General features: G+C 43.6%; 3 non-coding genes across 3 annotated transcripts; all 3 read right to left on the bottom strand.

Moving 5' to 3' along the window:
* Positions 1–1,853: 1,853 nt before the first annotated feature.
* On the bottom strand, positions 1,854–1,967 carry LOC140285261 (U5 spliceosomal RNA). Its single transcript, XR_011910358.1, has one exon. It is a non-coding gene; the product is annotated as a U5 spliceosomal RNA (small nuclear RNA).
* An 18,633-nt stretch (positions 1,968–20,600) lies between these two features.
* LOC140285334 (U2 spliceosomal RNA) lies at positions 20,601–20,784 on the bottom strand. The gene has a single exon (XR_011910425.1). It is a non-coding gene; the product is annotated as a U2 spliceosomal RNA (small nuclear RNA).
* A 308-nt stretch (positions 20,785–21,092) lies between these two features.
* On the bottom strand, positions 21,093–21,206 carry LOC140285266 (U5 spliceosomal RNA). Its single transcript, XR_011910363.1, has one exon. It is a non-coding gene; the product is annotated as a U5 spliceosomal RNA (small nuclear RNA).
* Between the last annotated feature and the right edge of the window lie 251 nt (positions 21,207–21,457).

Raw genomic sequence — 21,457 nt, 5'->3', positions numbered from 1 at the left:
TCTGGGTCGTTTCCTTCACCATTTCCCACCATTGTGCATGTGTTTCGTAGAGGTCTTGAAGGGTCTGCCACTCTTTATAACATTCCCTGTACTGACTGACTATGATTTCATCCTCCAACAGGGAACAGTTGAGTTTCCACAGACCACTTCCTACCGTCACACCAGAAGGGGGTGAAAGGGTGCAGGAGAGCATAAGGTGGTCTGAAAAGAAAACAGGGGTTAATCTAACATCAGTGGGTGGGCAATCTCTAGTAAAGAAATAATCAACGCGAGAGGCTCTGGTGCCATCATGACTAAACCAGGTGAAGCCCTCCTCTCTGGGATGCATGGTTTTAAAACAGTCAGTAAGCTTAAAATCCCTGCATATGCCCTGAAGTAAAATCGAAGTCTTATCCACTTTAAAATCTACCCCTGCTCTTTTTCTATCTTTCCTGCTCAAGATACAGTTAAAATCCCCTCCTACAACTAAAGGTACTTGCCCTAGCATGTAAAGCTGTATATCTTCTAAAAGGTCATACCTTTCATTTTTTCCATTGAAACCATAAATATTTAAGAGGTTAAAGTCTTGCCCCATAAAATTCAAGTGTGCTAAAAGTGCCCGTCCGTCTCTCACCACTGTGCTACCTTTCACCAGAACATGCGGATTTTTAATTAGAATGGCCACACCATCATTTTTATTTTGATTTGAGCCACTCCATATCGATAAATGGGGCCACATTTCCTCCCATTGTCTATGGTTTTTTAAAAAAGGTAGTCCACATTCTTGTATTAAAAACACATCTGATTTTATGGAGTCTAAGAAGGATAAAATACTCTGGGCTCTTGTCTTTGATTTCACACTTCTCACATTTAGTGTTGAGAAGGTGAGAACCATTAACCATTTCTTTAGGTGAAAAGTGAGTAGGGTGATCTATATTTCCTTTTCGGACTCTCGATGTTGGCCTCTGACGCAATGTTGCATTTAACTTTGAGTCCCTGGGGGTCGATTGCAGAGCTGAAGTTAAAAAGGAGACCTCATTTGGTGAGTCGGAGGGGAAGACTCTAGGTTCTTCCACTGAAGAACTGTCTGAAAGGGACCTAACCCTTCCCCTCTTCTCTGATACCACTGGGGAATCAGAGGCTCAGATGCCGTCCTCTTCGGCTGTTGACCTTCGGGGAGGTGAGTATCTTCACTAGACTCACCTGTCTGCTCTTCCTCCTCATTTAGCGTAGCTCCACCCTCTGCCTGTGAATTCTCACAGACTTCAACACTGAGTGGTGAGGCCTCTACAGGCCCCTCCCCTTTTTGCTCCTCACTTCCAATCCAAGCTTTTGGCGGGAAGTTTGAATTTATTGGGTCAACCTCTTCACTTTGTTCACCAACTGCCACCTTTGGTCCTTCTCTTTGTTGGCTTGACTGTGGCTTTACCGTCTTTAATTTGTTGGCAAAAGATTTAGGGCAATCTCTGAAGAGGTGATTTAATTCTCCACAGAGATTACATTTCCTGCCATTTGGACACTCTCCAAAAGTTTGCCCAATTTCTCTGCTCTTCCCACATAACACCTTGGTACAAGCCTCAACCAGGTGCCCATGCTCACCACACTTGCGGCAGAACTTGGGCTGCCCCTGGTAGTGGATGTAACCTCGGTTTTCAAGGTGGCCAGAGTGTCGCCCACCCGCTGCACTGAGCACTCTTCAGCCCTTTTAAATGGTATAACTTTGCACTCCCGCACGCTCCAGCAAGCACCATTCAAGCAACAACTTTGCACTCCAGCTTCGAACATCGGCACAGTCGCAACAAGTAAGGCGACTCTACTCAGAGAAGTCACTCTGCACAGTAAGAAGATTTCTTTTGCACAGACAGAAAGGGCTTCACCCGCAAAGGTAAAGCCTGCCAAAAATAGAAACAACTCATTAGTGCTGCTCTCCACAGAAATCTTTAGTAAAAGGCGAAAGACTTGTACGTTATGAAGAGAAACCAGAGTACGATTATCCGTCACTGCGGGAGCAGGGCATCAGGCTAGTTGGCATAGCCACCTTCCCCATGGTGAGCTTTGCTTGGTTGAGACGCTTGCTCCCCCCCCCCTTGCTCCTCGGCTGACCAAGTAGGATTAATCGGGCCCTATTCGATGGCTGCCTTGTCTTTTACTCTGTGCAAAAGACAAGGCAGCAACAAAAATACCACGAGAATCCCGTATTGAGGCTTTGTTCTGATCGCTCATTCGGTGTCGCGTTTCTTTCAAGCAATTCTCCCGGTTAGCCCACACTCGGCTCGCTCCCATAGCCGTGTTAAAGTCTACTTCGCATTCACTCTCTTTTCTCAGCAGACTCTTGGGATTTTATCTATAAAATGAATTCCTTCACTCAAACTATGTGAAAACTGCTTTGTCCTTAATATTTACCATGTCTAGAAAGATTTAAACAAAAAAAACAACGTTGTACTTTGCAGTAAAAGAAAGAGCAAATCTAAAGTTTCAGGAATCCGAGAATAAGCTTACTTTCATGAGTTCTTCACGATTTCGGATTTTGCTATAAAATGAATTCCTTCACTCAAACTAAATTAAAACTGCTAAACCGCTAATCTGTTACATGCAAGGCAGATGTCAAATTCACCGAAATAGGATCTAAGGGTATTTGGCCAATCGAGCTGTAGCAGCTTCGGTAAAAGAGTATAAGTTGAAGAGTTTGTGAATAAAGGTGTGCGCACACATAGTGAGTTGTAGGAAAATAGGCAGGGAGCAATGCCGGCTGGGGTATAGGTTCTTGTATGTTGTCTGACTGTTTGATTTGAATGTGTTGTGTAAGTGTCCTGTTGAATGTTACATGTTTGGGCTTTGACACGCTTCACTGTGGTTGTTAACTGTGTGGTGTGTCCTGAAATGTTATATGTTTGGGCTGTGTGACATGCTTAATGCTTGTCAGTAGCTGCCCACTTATTCATATATAGCAACTGACAACATAAGAAGTCCGGACATACTTTGATAGTAGTTGTAGAAGTATCCTTATTGATAATAGATCACTAATTCATAGTGATAGAACAGTAGATGAACAGGTGCTTGCACATGTCTCACGAAAATAAAATGGGTGTATGATTGCTGACGGCAGAGCAATACTGCCAAACTTATGAGTTCTTGTGGCAAACTTGATTCAGTGTCTTGACGTGTATACGCTGTTTCGCTGACTTGATTGTCACAAGAAACAAAGTGTGTTTGATAAGATCCGACCATTTTATTACGGGAGGATCAGTATGTATGGATTCTGATGTGACTGATAAACCCATTCGTATCTTAAGCATAATCTAATACGTGAGACAACGCCCTGGCACACGATTAAAAAAAAAAAAGAGAGAGAGCGGTTTTGTGTCCCCACAGTCCATAATGTAGAAAAGAGAGAAAAAAGCCTTTCTGATTTGGTGTGTGTGCTCATAGTGCAGAGTGTAGAGAAAAGAAAGCCGTTTTGGTGTCACGGGTGTTGTGACTTACACACACACATTTCTAAATTGAGAAAGGAAATTATTTTAGAGGAAGCACTAGAGTTTAGATCCCACATTTGTTGATAGGCATTCATTTATTTCTTCACTTCTGATGAAGTTTCAACAATAAACAACAAACTTTGTATTATGAGATAGAACCAGACTCATTCTTCAGGAATCCGAAAATAAGCTCTATTTTATGAGTTATGCACGAATTCGGATTCTCCTATAAAACGAATTCATTAACTCAAACCAAGTTAAGACTGCTTTGTCCTTCATATTTATTCATGTCTAATCAAGTTTCAACGATAAACAATGTTGTACTTTGTAGAATGAGAAAGAACTTCTTCAGCAATAAGCATCTCTCGACATATGACGAAATACAGATTTTGCTATAAAATTAATTCCTTCTATCAGCCTGACTTAAAACTGTTTTTCCTCCTTATTTATCCACTTCAAATCAAGTTTCAACAATTAAAAAAAATTTGTAGTTTGAGAAAGAACAACTTAATCTTCAGCAATCAGTATAAAAAGAGGTGCAAATGCCAACCATACATACCTAAAAGGTGGAGCGGAAGTATTCAGCTGCAAGTAGGTGTGAATGTTCGACCATAATTTGTAAAAAGCGGGTAAGAAAAGGTTCGAATGCCCGACTATATATTAACAAAAGCGGGAGGAGAGGTCTTCGGATGAGAGTGGGTGAGAATTTCCAACCATAATCTATAAAATACGGTGAAAAAAAATATGTGAATGCCTCATAGAACACTAAAAGCGGAAGTGTTCGGCTGCAAGAAGGTGTGAATGTCCGACTATATTTGGTGAAAAGCAGGTGAAGCAAGGTCTGAATGCCCAACCTTACATCATCAAAAGCGAGATCAGAGGTGTTTGGCTGCAAGAAGGCTATAGTTTGCCAAAAGCGGGTAAGGTGCGAATGACCGACTAAATATCAACAAAAGTGGGGGCGGAGGTCTTCGGATGCAAGTGGGTGTGAATATCCCACCATACAAGTATGGTGGAGAGGAAGCTGTGAATGGCCGACCATAGTAAAAGGCGGGTGAGAGAAGGTGTGAATGTCCAACCATAGTTGGTAAAAAGCGGGTAAGAAAAGGTTAAAATACCCGACTGTACACAATCAATAGCGGGAGCGGAGTTGTTCGGCTACTAAAAGGTGTGAAAGTCCGACCATGGTTTGTAAAAAGCGGGTAAGAAAAGGTGCGAATGCCCGACAATGTATGATCAAAAGAGGGAGTGGAGGTTTTCGGCTGCAAGAAGGTCTGAATGTCCAACCATAATTTGTAAAAACCGGGGAAGAAAAGGCTCGAAAGCCCGACTATACACCATCAAAAGTGGGAGCGGAGGTGTTCAGCTGCAAGACGGTCTGAATGTCCATCAATAATTGCTAGAAAACATGAAAGAAAATTTTCGAATATCAAACTGCACATGATCATAAGCGGGAGAGGAGGTGTTCAGCTGCAAGAAGGTGTGAATGTCTACCCATAATTACTGAAAAATGGGTAAGAAAAGGTGCGAATGCCTAACCATACATCATCAAAAGAGGGAGCGGAGGTGTTCCGCTGTAAGACGGTGTGAATGTCCGACCATAGATGGTAAAAAGCGGGTAAGAAAAGGTTAAATTACCCGACTGTACACAATCAAAAGAGGGAGCGGAGTTGTTCAGCTAAGAGAAGGTGTGAAAGTCCGACCTTGGTTTGTAAAAAGCGGGTAAGAAAAGGTTCGTATGCCCGAATATACACCATCAAAAGCGGAAGCGGAGGTGTTCGGCTGCAAGATATTGTGAACGTCCGACCAAAGTTTGTAAAAAGCAGTTAAGAAAAGGTTCGAATATCTAACCAAACATAATCAAAAGCGGGAGCAGAGCTGTTCGACTGGAAGTAGGTGTGAATGTCAGATCATAATTTGCAAAAAGCTGATGAGAAAGGGTGAGAATGCCCGACTATACACCATCAAATGCGGTAGCGGAGTTGTTCGGCTGTGAGTAGGTGTGAATCTCCAACCATAATTGCTGAAAAATGTGTTAGAAAAGGTAAAAATGCCGGTCCATACATCATCAAAATCGGGAGAGGTGGTGTTCAGCTGCAAGAAGGTCTAAATGTCCATCAATAATTGCTAGAAAACATGAAAGAAAATTTTCGAAAATCAAACCGCACATGATCATAAGTGGGAGAGGAGGTGTTCAACTGCAAGAAGGTGTGAATGTCCACCCATAATACCTGAAAAATGGGTAAAAAAAAGGTGCGAATGCCCAACCATACATCATCAAAAGCAGGAGTGCATGTGTTCGGCTACAAGAAGGTGTGAACGTGCAACCAAAGTTTGTAAAAAGCAGTTAAGAAAAGGTTCGAATATCCAACCATACATAATCAAAAGCGGGAGCAGAGCTGTTCGACTGCAAGTAGGTGTGAATGTCAGATCATAATTTGCAAAAAGCTGATGAGAAAGGGTGAGAATGCCCGACTATACACCATCAAATGCGGTAGTGGAGTTGTTCGGCTGTGAGTAGGTGTGAATCTCCAACCATAATTGCTGAAAAATGTGTTAGAAAAGGTAAAAATGCCGGTCCATACATAATCAAAATTGGGAGAGGTGGTGTTCAGCTGCAAGAAGGTCTAAATGTCCATCAATAATTGCTAGAAAACATGAAAGAAAATTTTCGAAAATCAAACCACACATGATCATAAGTGGGAGAGGAGGTGTTCAGCTGCAAGAAGGTGTGAATGTCCACCCATAATACCTGAAAAATGGGTAAAAAAAAGGTGCGAATGCCCAACCATACATCATCAAAAGCAGGAGTGCATGTGTTCGGCTACAAGAAGGTGTGAACGTCCAACCAAAGTTTGTAAAAAGCAGTTAAGAAAAGGTTCGAATATCCAACCATACATAATCAAAAGCGGGAGCAGAGCTGTTCGACTGCAAGTAGGTGTGAATGTCAGATCATAATTTGCAAAAAGCTGATGAGAAACGGTGAGAATGCCCGACTATACACCATCAAATGCGGGAGCGGAGTTGTTCGGCTGTGAGTAGGTGTGAATGTCCAGCCATAATTACTCACAAACGGGTAAGAAAAGGTAGTATTGCCAGACCATATATGATCAAAACAGGGAGCGGAGGTGGTTCAGCTGCAAGAAGGTTTGAATGTCCGACTAAAGTTCAAATATATTAACAAAAGCGGGAGGAGAGGTCTTCGGATGAGAGTGGTTGAAAATTTCCAACCATAATGTATAAAATGCGGTGAAAAAAAGGTGTGATAGAACACTAAAAGGTGGAGCGGAAGTGTTCGGCTTCAAGAAGGTGTGAATGTCCGACTATATTTGGTGAAAAGCAGGTGAAGCAAGGTCTGAATGCCCAACCTTACATCATCAAAAGCGAGATCAGAGGTGTTTGGCTGCAAGAAGGCCATAGTTTGCCAAAAGCAGGTAAGGTGCGAATGTCCGACTAAATATCAACAAAATTTGGGGCAGAGGTCTTCGGATACAAGTATGTTGGAGAGGAAGCTGTGAATGGCCGACCATAGTAAAAGGCGGGTGAGAGAAGGTGCGAATGTCAAACCATACATAATCAAAACAGGGAGCGGAGGTGTTCTGCTGTAAGAAGGTGTGAATGTCCAACCATAGTTGGTAAAAAGCGGGTAAGAAAAGGTTAAAATACCCGACTGTACACAATCAATAGCGGGAGCGGAGTTGTTCGGCTACTAAAAGGTGTGAAAGTCCGACCATGGTTTGTAAAAAGCGGGTACGAAAAGGTGCGAATGTCCGACAATGTATGATCAAAAGAAAGAGCGGAGGTTTTCGGATACAAGAAGGTTTGAATGTCCCACCATAGTTTGTAAAAAGCGGGTAAGAAAAGGTTCGAAAGCCCGACTATACACCATCAAAAGCGGGAGCAGAGGTGTTCCGCTGTAAGACGGTGTGAATGTCCGACCATAGTTGGTAAAAAGCGGGTAAGAAAAGGTTAAAATACCCGACTGTACACAATCAATAGCGGGAGCGGAGTTGTTTGGCTACAAGAAGGTGTGAAAGTCACACCATGATTTTTTAAAAACCGGGAAGAAAAGGCTCGAAAGCCCGACTATACACAATCAAAAAGAAGGTTTGAATGTCCATCAATAATTGCTTTAAAACAAGAAAGTAAATTTTCGAATATCAAACCGTACATGATCATAAGCGGGAGAGGAGGTGTTCCGCTGTAAGACGGTGTGAATGTCCGACCATAGTTGGTAAAAAGCGGGTAAGAAAAGGTTAAAATACCCGACTGTACACAATCAATAGCGGGAGCGGAGTTGTTCGGCTACTAAAAGGTGTGAAAGTCCGACCCTGGTTTGTAAAAGCGGGTAAGAAAAGGTTCGAATGCCCGAACATACACCATCAAAAGAGGGAGCGGAGGTGTTCCGCTGTAAGACGGTGTGAATGTCCGATCATAGTTGGTAAAAAGCGGGTAAGAAAAGGTTAAAATACCCGACTGTACACAATCAAAAGAGGGAGCGGAGTTGTTCAGCTAAGAGAAGGTGTGAAAGTCCAACCATGGTTTGTAAAAAGCGGGTAAGAAAAGGTTCGTATGCCCGAATATACACTATCAAAACCGGAAGCGTAGGTGTTCGGCTGCAAGAAGGTGTGAACGTCCGACCAAAGTTTGTAAAAAAGCAGTTAAGAAAAGGTTCGAATATCTAACCAAACATAATCAAAAGCGGGAGCAGAGCTGTTCGACTGCAAGTAGGTGTGACTGTCAGAGAATAATTTGCAAAAAGCTGATGAGAAAGGGTGAGAAATCCCGACTATACACCATCAAATGCGGTAGCGGAGTTGTTCGACTGTGAGTAGGTGTGATTCTCCAACCATAATTGCTGAAAAATGTGTTAGAAAAGGTAAGAATGCCGGTCCATACATCATCAAAAGCGGGAGAGGTGGTGTTCGGCTGCAAGTAGGTGTGAATGTCCATTAATAATTGCTTTAAAACATGAAAGAAAATTTTCGAATATCAAACCTTACATGATCATTAGCGGGAGAGGAGGTGTTCAGCTGCAAGAAGATGTGAATATCCACCCATAATTACTGAAAAATGGGTAGGAAAAGATGCGAATGTCCAACCATAAATCATCAAAAGCAGGAGTGGAGTTGTTCAGCTACAAGAAGGTATGAAAGTCCAACCATGGTTTGTAAAAAGCGGGTAAGAGAAGGTTCGAATACTGAAAAATGTGTTAGAAAAGGTAAGAATGCCGGACCATATATCATCAAAAGCGGGAGAGGTTGTGTTCGGCTGCAAGAAGGTGTGAATGTCCAGCCATAATTACTCACAAACGGGTAAGAAAAGGTACTATTGCCAGACCATATATGATCAAAACAGGGAGCGGAGGTGGTTCAGCTGCAAGAAGGTTTGAATGTCCGACTAAAGTTTGTAAAAAGCGGGTAAGACAAGGTGTGAATGCCCGACAATGTATGATCAAAAGAGGTGCGGAGGTTTTCAGCTGCAAGAAGGTCTGAATATCCACCCATAATTACTGAAAAATGGGTAAGAAAAGGTGCGAAAGCCCAACCGCACATGATCATAAGTGGATGAGAAGGTGTTCGACTGCAAGTAGGTGTGAATGTAAGATCATAATTTGTAAAAAGCGGGTAAGAAAAGGTAAGAATGCCCAACCATAAATTATCAAAAGTGGCAGCAGAGTTTCGGCTGGTATTTATCAATGTCTAGATAGATTTCAACAAAAAACAACGTTGTACTTTGCAGTAAAAGAAAGTGCAAATCAAAAGTTTTAGGAATCCGAGAATAAGCTTATTTTCATGAGTTCTGCACGATTTCGGATTTTATGTATAAAATGAATTTCTTCACGCAAACTAAGTTAACACTGCTTTGTCCTTCATATGTACCCATTTCTACATATATTTCAAGCATAAACTTCCTCATATTACCCTGAATGAGAAAGAGCCACACTTGTGATTAAGCCATACCTCCCTTTTGAGGAGTTCTGCATGATTTGGGATTTTATCTATAAAATTAATTCCTTCACTCAAACTATGTTAAAACGGCTTTTACCTTCATATTTATCAATGTCTCGATAGATTTAAACAAAAAACCCACGTTGTACTTTGCAATAAAAGAAAGAGCCAATCAAAAGTTTTAGGAATCCGAGAATAAGCTTATTTTCATGAGTTCTGCACGATTTCGGATTTTATGTATAAAATGAATTCATTCACTTAAACCAAGTTAAAACTGCTTTTTCCTTCATATCTATCAATGTCTAGATCGACTTCAACAAAGAACAACATTGTATTTTGCAGTAGAAGAAAGAGCAAAACTGAAGGATCAGGAATCCGAGAATAAGCTTCTTTTCATACGTTCTGCATGATTTGGGATTTTATGTATAAAATGAATTCCTTCACTCAAACTAAGTTAACACTGCTTTGTCCTTCATATGTACCCATTTCTACATATATTTCAAGCATAAACTTCCTCATACTACCCTGAATGAGAAAGAACCACACTTGTGATTAAGCCATACGCCCCTTTTGAGGAGTTCTGCATGATTTGGGATTTTATCTATAAAATCAATTCCTTCACTCAAACTATGTTAAAACGGCTTTTACCTTCATATTTATCAATGTCTCGATAGATTTAAAAAAAAAAACAACGTTGTTTAAATATTTCTAGACATGGTAAATATGAAGGACAAATCAGTTTTAACATAGTTTGAGTGAAGTAATGCATTTTATAAGCAAAATCCCAAATCATGCAGAACTCACGAAATGCTTTTTCTCACTTTTCACTGCTTTTTACAAACTTTGGTCGGACGTTCACACCTTCTTGCATCCGAACACCTCCGCTTCCGCTTTTGATGATGTATATTCGGGCATTCGAACCTTTTTTTACCCGCTTTTTACAAACCATTGTCGGACTTTCACACCTTCTTGCAGCCGAACACCACCTCTCCCGCTTTTAATGATGTATGGTCCAGTATTCTTACCTTTTCTAACACATTTTTCAGCAATTATGGTCGGACATTCACACCTACTCACAGCTGGACACCTCCGCTCTCGCTTTTGATTATACAATGAAGGGACATCGCTCCTTGTCTTACCAGCTTTTTACAAACTTTAGTCGAACATTCACACCTTCTTGCAGCTGAACACCTCCGCTCCCGCTTTTGATGATGTATAGTCGGGCTTTCGAGCCTTTTCTTACCCGGTTTTTACAAATTATGGTTGGACATTCAGACCTTGCAGCCGAACACCTCCGCTCTCTCTTTTGATCATACATTGTTGGGCATTCGCACCTTGTCTTACCCGCTTTTTACAAACTATAGTCAGACATTCACACCTTGCAGCTGAACCTCCGCTCCCTGTTTTGATCATGTATGGTCTGGCAATACTACCTTTTCTTCCCCCGTTTGTGAGTAATTATGGCTGGACATTCACACCTACTTGCAGTCGAACAGCTCTGCTCCCGCTTTTGATTATGTTTGGTTGGATATTCGAACCTTTTCTTAACTGCTTTTTACAAACCATGGTCGGACTTTCACACCTTCTTGTAGCCGAACAACTCCGCTCCCGCTATTGATTGTGTACAGTCGGGTATTTTAACCTTTTCTTACCCGCTTTTTACCAACTATGGTCGGACATTCACACCGTCTTACAGCGGAACACCTCCGCTCCCGCTTTTTATGGTGTATAGTCGGGCATTCGAACCTTTTCTTACCCGCTATTTACAAACTATGGTAGGACATACAAACCTTCGTGTATCCGAAAACCTCCGCTCTCTCTTTTGATCATACATTGTCGGACATTCGCACCTTTTCTTACCCGCTTTTTACAAACCATGGTCGGACTGTCACACCTTCTTGTAGCCGAACACATCCGCTCCCGCTATTGATTGTGTACAGTCGGGTATTTTAACCTTTTCTTACCCGCTTTTTACCAAGTATGGTTGGACATTCACACTTTCGTACAGCGGAACACCTCCGCTCCCTCTTTTGATGGTGTATGTTCGGGCATTCAAACCTTTTCTTACCCGCTTTTTCCAAACTATGGTCGGCTATTCACAGCTTCCTCTCCACCATACTTGTATGGTGGGATATTCACACCCACTTGCATCCGAAAACCTCCGCCCCAAATTTTGTTGATATTTAGTCGGACATTCGCACCTTACCCGCTTTTGGCAAACTATGGCCTTCTTGCAGCCAAACAACTCTGATCTCGCTTTTGATGATGTAAGGTTGGGCATTCAGACCTTGCTTCACCTGCTTTTCACCAAATATAGTCGGACATTCACACCTTCTTGCAGCCGAACACTTCCGCTCCACCTTTTAGTGTTCTATCACACCTTTTTTTTCACCGCATTTTATACATTATGGTTGGAAATTTTCAACCACTTTCATCCGAAGACCTCTCCTCCCGCTTTTGTTAATATATTTGAACTTTACTTTGACATTCAAACCTTCTTGCAGCTGAACCACCTCCGCTCCCTGTTTTGATCATATATGGTCTGGCAATACTACCTTTTCTTACCCGTTTGTGAGTAATTATGGCTGGACATTCACACCTACTTGCAGCCGAACACAACCTCTCTCGCTTTTGATGATGTATGGACCGGCATTTTTACCTTTTCTAACACATTTTTCAGCAATTATGGTCGGAGATTCACACCTACTCACAGCCGAACAACTCCGCTCCCGCATTTGATGGTGTATAGTCGGGCATTCTCACCCTTTCTCATCAGCTTTTTGCAAATTATGATCTGACATTCACACCTACTTGCAGTCGAACAGCTCTGCTCCCGCTTTTGATTATGTTTGGTTGGATATTCGAACCTTTTCTTAACTTCTTTTTACATATTTTGGTTGGACGTTCACACCTTCTTGTTGCCGAACACTTCCACTCCTGCTTTTGATGATGTATGGTTGGGCATTCACACCTTTTTTTTGCCCATTTTTCAGGAATTATGGGTGGACATTCACACCTTGCAGCTGAACACCTCCTATCCCACTTATGATCATGTGCGGTTTGATTTTCGAAAAGTTTCTTTCATGTTTTCTAGCAATTATTGATGGACATGTAGACCTTCTTGCAGCTGAACACCTACGCTCCCGCTTTTGATCATACATTGTCAGGCATTCGCACCTTGTCTTACCCACTTTTTACAAACTTTAGTCGAACAGTCACACCTTTTTGCAGCCGAACACCACCTCTACCGCTTTTGATGATGTATGGTCCAGCATTCTTACCTTTTCTAACACATTCTTCAGCAATTATGGTCGGACATTCACACCTACTCAGAGCCGAACACCTCCGCTCCCGCATTTGATGGTCTATAGTCGGGCATTCTACAGCGGAAAAGACTCATTCTTATGTTTGGTTAGATATTCGAACCTTTTCTTAACTGCTTTTTACAAACTTTGGTCGGACGTTCACAATATCTTGCAGCCGAACACCTCCGCTTCCGCTTTTGATGGTGTATATTCGGGCATACGAACCTTTTCTTACCCGCTTTTTACAAACCAAGGTCGGACTTTCACACCTTCTCTTAGCTGAACAACTCCGCTCCCTCTTTTGATGGTGTACAGTCGGGTAATTTAACCTTTTCTTACCCGCTTTTTACCATCTATGGTCGGACATTCACACCGTCTTACAGCGGAACACCTCCGCTCCCTCTTTTGATGATGTATGGTTAGGCATTCGCACCTTTTCTTACCCATTTTTCAGTAATTATGGGTAGACATTCACACCTTCTTGCAGCTGAACACCTCCTCTCCTGCTTATGATCATGTGCAGTTTGATATTTGAAAATTTTCTTTCATGTTTTCTAGCAATTATTGATGGACATTCAGACCGTCTTGAAGTTGAACACCTCCGCTCCCACTTTTGATGGTGTATAGTCGGGCTTTCGAGCCTTTTCTTCCCCGGTTTTTACAAATTATGGTTGGACATTCAGACCTTCTTGCAGCCGAAAACCTCCACTCCCTCTTTTGATCATACATTGTCGGGCATTCGCACCTTTTCTTACCCGCTTTTTACAAACCATGGTCGGACTTTCACACCTTCTTGTAGCGGAACAACTCCGCTCCCGCTATTGATTGTGTACAGTCGGGTATTTTAACCTTTTCTTACCCGCTTTTTACCAACTATTGTTGGACATTCACACCGTCTTACAGCGGAACACCTCCGCTCCCTCTTTTGATGGTGTATGTTCGGGCACTCGAACCTTTTCTTACCCGCTTTTTACAAACTATGGTCAGACATTCAAACCTTCTTGTAGCCGAACACATCCACTCCTGCTTTTGATGATGGGTATTCAAACCTACTTGTTGCCCGCTTTTCATTAATTATGGGTGGACATACACACCTTGTCGCAGCCAAACACCTCCGCTCCCTGTTTTGATCATGTATGATTGGACATTCGCACCTTTTCTCACCCGCTTTTTACTATGGTCGGCCATTCACAGCTTCCTCTCCACCATACTTGTATGGTGGAATATTCACACCCACTTGCATCCGAAGACCTCCGCCCCCACTTTTGTTGATATTTAGTCGGTCATTCGCAGCTTACCCGCTTTTGGCAAACTATGGCCTTCTTGCAGCCAAACACCTCTGATCTCGTTTTTGATGATGTAAGGTTGGGCATTCAGACCTTGCTTCACCTGCTTTTCACCAAATATAGTCGAACAGTCACACCTTCTTGCAGCCGAACACTTCTGCTCCACCTTTTAGTGTTCTATGGGGTATTCGCACCTTTTTTTTCACCGCATTTTATTGATTATGGTTGGAAATTCTCACCCACTCTTATCCGAAGACCTCTCCTCCTGCTTTTGTTAATATATAGTCGAGCATTCAAACCTTTTCTTACCCGCTTTTTACAAATTATGGTCGAACATTCACACCTACTTGCAGCCGAACACCTCCGCTCCCGCTTTTGATGGTGTATAGTCGGGCTTTCGAGCCTTTTCTTCCCCGGTTTTTACAAATTATGGTTGTACATTCAGACCTTGCAGCCGAAAACCTCCGCTCCCTCATTTGATCATACATTGTCAGGCATTCGCACCTTGTCTTACCCGCTTTTTATAAACTTTAGTCAGACATTCACACCTTGCAGCTGAACCACCTCCGCTCCCTGTTTTGATAATGTATGGTCTGGCAATACTACCTTTTCTTACCGGTTTGTGAGTAATTATGGCTGTATATTCACACCTACTTGCAGCCGAACACCACTTTTCCCGCTTTTGATGATGTATGGTCCGGCATTCTAGTCTTTTCTAACACATTTTTCAGCAATTATGGTTTGACATTCACACCTACTCACAGCCGAACACTTCCGCTCCCGCATTTGATGGTGTATAGCCGGGCATTCTCACCCTTTCTCTTCAGCTTTTTGCAAATTATGATCTGACATTCACACCAGCTCTGCTCCCGCTTTTGATTATGTTTGGTTGGATATTCGAAACTTTTCTTCACTGCTTTTTACAAACTTTGGTCGGATGTTCACACCTTCTTGTAGCCGAACACATCCACTCCTGCTTTTGATGATGGGTATTCAAACCTACTTGTTGCCCGCTTTTCATTAATTATGGGTGGACATACACACCTTGTCGCAGCCAAACACCTCCGCTCCCTGTTAGGATCATGTATGGTTGGGCATTCGTACCTTTTCTTACCCATTTTGCAGTAATTATGGGTGGACATTCACACCTTCTTGCATTTGAACACCTCCTCTCCCGCTTATGATCATGTGCGGTTTGATATTCGAAAATTCTCTTCCATGTTTTCTAGCAATTATTGATGGACATTCAGACCTTCTTGCAGCTGAACACCTCCGCTCCAGCTGTTGATGGTGTATAGTCGGGCTTTCGAGCCTTTTCTTCCCAGATTTTTACAAAATATGGATGGACATTCAGACCTTGTTTCAGCCGAAAACCTCCTCTCCCTCTTTTGATCATACATTGTCGGGCATTCACACCTTTTCTTACCCGCTTTTTACAAACCATGGTCGGACTTTCACACCTTTTAGTAGCGGAACAACTCTGCTCCCGCTATTGATTGTGTACAATCGGGTATTTTAACCTTTTCTTACCTGCTTTTTGCCAACTATGGTCGGACATTCACACCTTCTTACAGCTGAACACCTCCGCTCCCTCCTTTGATGGTGTATGTTCGGGCATTCGAACCTTTTCTTACCCGCTTTTTACAAACTATGGTCAGACATTCACACCTTCTTGCAGCCGAACACTTCCGCTCTACCTTTTAGTGTTCTATGGGGTATTCACACCTTTTTTTTCACCGCATTTTATAGATTATGGTTGTAAATTCTCACCCACTCTTATCCAAAGACCTCTCCTCCTGCTTTGGTTAATATATAGTCGGGCATTCGAACCTTTTCTTACCCGCTTTTTACAAATTATGGTCGAACATTCACACCTACTTGCAGCCGAACACCTCCGCTCCCGCTTTTGATGGTGTATAGTCGGGCTTTCGAGCCTTTTCTTCCCCGGTTTTTACAAATTATGGTTGGACATTCAGACCTTGCAGCCGAAAACCTCCGCTCCCTCTTTTGATCATACATTGTCAGGCATTCGCACCTACTTGCAGCCAAATACTTCCGCTCCACCTTTTAGTGATGTATGGTTGGCATTTGCACCTTTTCTTACCCTTTCTTACCCTACTGATTGCTTAAGATGAAGTTGTTTTTTCTCAAACTACAACATTTTTTTAATTGTTGAAACTTGATTTGAAGTGGATAAATAAGGAGGACAAACAGTTTTAAGTCAGGCTGATAGAAGGAATTAATTTTATAGCAAAATCTGTATTTCGTCATATGTCGAGAGATGCTTATTGCTGAAGAAGTTCTTTCTCATTCTAGAAAGTACAACGTTGTTTATCGTTGAAACTTGATTAGACATGAATAAATATGAAGTACAAAGCAGTCTTAACTTGGTTAGAGTTAAGGAATTCGTTTTATAGGAGAATCCGAATTCGTGCATAACTCGTAAAATAGAGCTTATTTTCGGATTCCTGAAGAATGAGTCTGGTTCTTTCTCATAATACAAAGTTTGTTGTTTATTGTTGAAACTTCATCAGAAGTGAAGAAATAAATGAATGCCTATCAACAAATGTGGGATCTAAACTCTAGTGCTTCCTCTAAAATAATTTCCTTTCTCAATTCAGAAATGTGTGTGTGTAAGTCACAACACCCGTGACACCAAAACGGCTTTCTTTTCTCTCTTTTCTCTACACTCTGCACTGTGAGCACACACACCAAATCAGAAAGGCTTTTTTCTCTCTTTTCTACATTATGGACTGTGTGGACACAAAACCGCTCTCTCTTTTTTTTTTTGATTGTGTGCCAGGGCGTTGTCTCACGTATTAGATTATGCTTACGATACGAATGGGTTTATCAGTCACATCAGAATCCATACATACTGATCCTCCCCTAATAAAATGGTCGGATCTTATCAAACACACTTTGTTTCTTGTGACAATCAAGTCAGCGAAACAGCGTATACACGTCAAGACACTGAATCAAGTTTGCCACAAGAACTCATAAGTTTGGCAGTATTGCTCTGCCGTCAGCAATCATACACCCATTTTATTTTCGTGAGACATGTGCAGGCACCTGTTCATCTACTGTTCTATCACTATGAATTAGTTTATCTATTATCAATAAGGATACTTCTACAACTACTATCAAAGTATGTCCAGACTTCTTATGTTGTCAGTTGCTATATATGAATAAGTGGGTAGCTACTGACAAGCATTAAGCATGTCACACAGCCCAAACATATAACATTTCAGGACACACCACACAGTTAACAACCACAGTGAAGTGTCAAAGCCCAAACATGTAACATTCAACAGGACACTTACACAACACATTCAAATCAAACAGTCAGACAACATACAAGAACATATACCCCAGCCGGCATTGCTCCCTGCCTATTTTCCTACAGCTCACTATGTGTGCGCACACCTTTATTCACAAACTCTTCAACTTATACTCTTTTACCAAAGCTGCTACAGCTCGATTGGCCGAATACCCTTAGATCCTATTTCGGTGAATTTGACATCTGCCTTACATGTAACAGATTAGCGGTTTAGCAGTTTTAATTTAGTTTGAGTGAAGGAATTCATTTTATAGCAAAATCCGAAATCGTGAAGAACTCATGAAAGTAAGCTTATTCTCGGATTCCTGAAACTTTAGATTTGCTCTTTCTTTTACTGCAAAGTACAACGTTGTTTTTTTTTTGTTTAAATCTTTCTAGACATGGTAAATATGAAGGACAAAGCAGTTTTAACATAGTTTGAGTGAAGGAATTCATTTTATAGATAAAATCCCAAGAGTCTGCTGAGAAAAGAGAGTGAATGCGAAGTAGACTTTAACACGGCTCTGGGAGCGAGCCGAGTTCTACATATTAAATGGATTTTTAGCAATAGGAGTTGAAAAATTAGCTTGCTCCGTTCACTCCAAGCATTGACCCCGTACTGCAGTGCCGCTGGGAACGGTGCGCTCTTCTCTACTCTTGTGAAAAAGCAAACAGCGGTGCAGGATGCAAGTTTCAGGGAGCCCAAGATGAAACTTTCTTTTAGTCTGCTGAGAAAAGAGAGTGAATGCGAAGTAGACTTTAACACGGCTCTGGGAGCGAGCCGAGTGCGGGCTAACCGGGAGAATTGCTTGAAAGAAAAGCCATACCAAATGAGCGGTCAGAACAAAGCCTCAATACAGTGTTCCCGTTGTGTTTTTGTTGCTGCCGCTGTTTGCTTTTTCACAAGAGCGCACCTGTTGAGGGGGGTTCTGGGGGGGCCTGGGTGATGGTGGGTCTCAGGCCTGGGCTGCTGCGACTGGTGTGACCGGGTGGTTTGTTTGTTTGTTTTTTGTTGTTGTTTGTTTGTTTTTTGTAGAGGTCCTCCGGAGTGGGGTTGGGTTGAGTGGGGTGGGGCGGGATGGGTACCTTCTGGGGGTACAGTAGCTCCCAGAATATGGTCGCTGCAGGCCCCGAGCCTGGTGGACATCAGGCCCTCCTGTCCTGTGTTGGCTCCCTGGTAGCGGGGATGCCTATTGCAGCCAGTCCCTGGCTGCCCCCAGTGTATATCCCCATACCCCTCTCCCTTCTGGCTCCTGTACACAGCACACACTCACACATGAAGGGTTTTGGGGGCGTGTGTGTTCGGTGGGGTGTAGTGGACTCTGCAGTAGTTGCACTCTGCAGTTCCCACCCCTGTTTTAATTACACCTTAGACATTACTACTTATCAAACACACTCACACACACACATTAGGTCTTGGGGGGTGGTTACACTGAGTGGCATCTGGTGGGCGGGGCTCTTTGGGTATGTAGGCTTCCCAGAGGGCCACGCTCCCAGTTCTACAAGTTTGGCTGCCCCTCAATTTTAATTGCTCACTATTAGAAAATATTGAAGAGCCAGAAGGGTGAGGGGAGGGGTCTTCTTCGCACACCCCTGCTTCCTGGTTGCTGCTCGGGGTGGGAGGGGCCAGGAGGATTAATTAATTGTTCTGCTGGTTTGGGGTCTGTGGTGGCTGGGGGGCTGCTGGCCCCCTGGTGTGCCCGCTGCACTACACCCCAGCGGAGTCGAGGGAGGGAGGACGTGTGGATGTATGGGACATGAAAGTGTGTGTGGTAATGATTGGGCCTGGATCTTGGACTTGCTGTCGCCTGGCCTGCCTGTGCTTCTCCCGATGGGGGGGGCGGCGTGGCCTCTCTCCGCTGCTCGCGACTTCACCCACCTGTGGGCACGTCTTGACTCCCAGGGCACTTGGCCAGGGGTGCTGGGGCAGGCGCTGACCCACTGTGTGGCTGTCTGGGGCGCTTGGCCCTCCTGGGTATTGGGTGGGGCCTCTGCCGGGGGGTTTGGGGGCGCTCGGGCTCCTGGGGCCCGGATCCAGTGCACGGCCCATGTCTGGGCGGCTGGGGCCTGGCGACGTCGGTGGGCTGTTGCCCCTGGCTCCCGGAGGGCCTCTGCCCTATGCTTATGGGGGCTCTTTCCGGGGGCTTCCTCTGCAGTCTTCTGGGTGGATGCGTGGTTGCCCCTGCGGTGGGCTTCCTGGGTTCTGTGCTCTGTGGGGGCTGCTGGTGGCCCGGGTCTTGTGGCCCTCTCTGCCTGCTTCTGATTGCTTGGGGGGGCTGTGGATTGTGGCCCTGTATGCTTATACACTCATAACTAAGCACGGTTATCATGTAGGTCCTGTGCCATGGGTGTTGCATGTTCTCACACACACACAACCACATTCATTAGTCCAGTAGCATGGTCGCTAAGCAGTTGATGTATTATCATGTCGTCTCAGGTCATCTATATCCACAGCTGTGTTGTATGCGATGTATGTTCTGTTTTTCTCTTCTTTCCTCTTCTTCTTTCCTTGTCCCCCGGTCCGGTTCAGTTCTATTACATGTCATATATTGTAAACAGAAATAAATAAATGGGCATCAAATGGGAGCTTTACATTTATAAAACTTCCCTTGGCAAAGCAAATCTGTTTGGCATCAAAGGTATTCAGACTACAATTCTGCTGCCATAATGCTGAACACGATAAGGGGAAAAAAAAAAAAAGTAAAGAAGACAGTTCTGCCGAAAGCCAGGGACTAGACCTGTTCTAAGTTCTGTACTTTTTAAAAGGGAGCCAACACAGGACAGGAGGGCCTGATGTCCACCAGGCTCGGGGCCTGCAGCGACCATATTCTGGGAGCTACTGTACCCCCAGAAGGTACCCATCCTGCCCCACCCCACTAAACCCAACCCCACTCCGGAGGACCTCTACAAAAAACAAACAAACAACAACAAAAAACAAACAAACAAACCACCCGGTCACACCAGTCGCAGCAGCCCGGGCCTGAGACCCACCATCACCCAGGCCCCCCCAGGCCCCCCCTCAACAGGTGCGCTCTTGTGAAAAAGCAAACAGCGGCAGCAACAAAAACACAACGGGAACACCGTATTGAGGCTTTGTTCTGACCGCTCATTTGGTATGGCGTTTCTTTCAAGCAATTCTCCCGGTTAGCTCACACTCGGCTCGCTCCCAGAGCTGTGTTAAAGTCTACTTCGCATTCACTCTCTTTTCTCAGCAGACTAAAAGAAAGTTTCATCTTGGGCTCCCTGAAACTTCCATCCTGCACCGCTGTTTGCTTTTTCACAAGAGCAGAGAAGAGCGCACCGTTCCCAGCGGCACTGCAGTACTGGGTCGATGCTTGGAGTGAACGGAGCAAGCTTCTTTTTCAACTCCTATTCTTAAAAATCCATTTAATATGTAGTCCTCGTATAGAGGACATATTAAACTGATAAGAACAGATACTACACTTGATCTTAGCCAAAAGGCCGAGAAGCGATAACTGTCCACTGTTTCAGGTCCGAGGGCCCTTGCTGGCACAATGCGCACTTGTAGCAGTGTTCTTTTTATGGCCATAGGTGGCCAGAGTGTCACGTTGCACCTCCGCCCACCCGCTGCACTGAGCACTCTTCAGCCCTTTTAAATGGTATAACTTTGCACTCCCGCATGCTCCAGCAAGCACCATTCAAGCAACAACTTTGCACTCCAGCTTCGAACATCGGCACAATCGCAACAAGTAAGGCGACTCTACTCAGAGAAGTCACTCTGCACAGTAACAAGATTTCTTTTGCACAGACAGAAAGGGCTTCACCCGCAAAGGTAAAGCCTGCCAAAAATAGAAACAACTCATTAGTGCTGCTCTCCACGAAAGTCTTTAGTAAAAGGCGAAAGACTTGTATGTTATGAAGAGAAACCAGAGTACGATTATCCGTCACTGCGGGAGCAGGGCATCAGGCTAGTTGCCATAGCCACCTTCCCCATGGTGAGCGTTGCTTGGTTGAAACGCTTGCCCCTGTGCAATCGACAAGGCAGCAACAAAAACACCACGGGAACACCGTATTGAGGCTTTGTTCTGACCGCTCATTTGGTGTCGCGTTTTTTTCAAGCAATTCTCCCGGTTAGCCCACACTCGGCTCGCTCCCAGAGCCGTGTTAAAGTCTACTTCGCATTCAC

The sequence above is a fragment of the Leuresthes tenuis genome, unplaced genomic scaffold (genome assembly GCF_036924035.1).
Source record: "Leuresthes tenuis unplaced genomic scaffold, fLeuTen1.0.hap1 SCAF_34, whole genome shotgun sequence".
NCBI classification, from domain to species: Eukaryota; Metazoa; Chordata; class Actinopteri; order Atheriniformes; family Atherinopsidae; genus Leuresthes; species Leuresthes tenuis.
The sequence above is the reverse complement of the archived record's forward strand: the minus strand, read 5'-3'. Positions and strand labels throughout refer to the sequence as shown.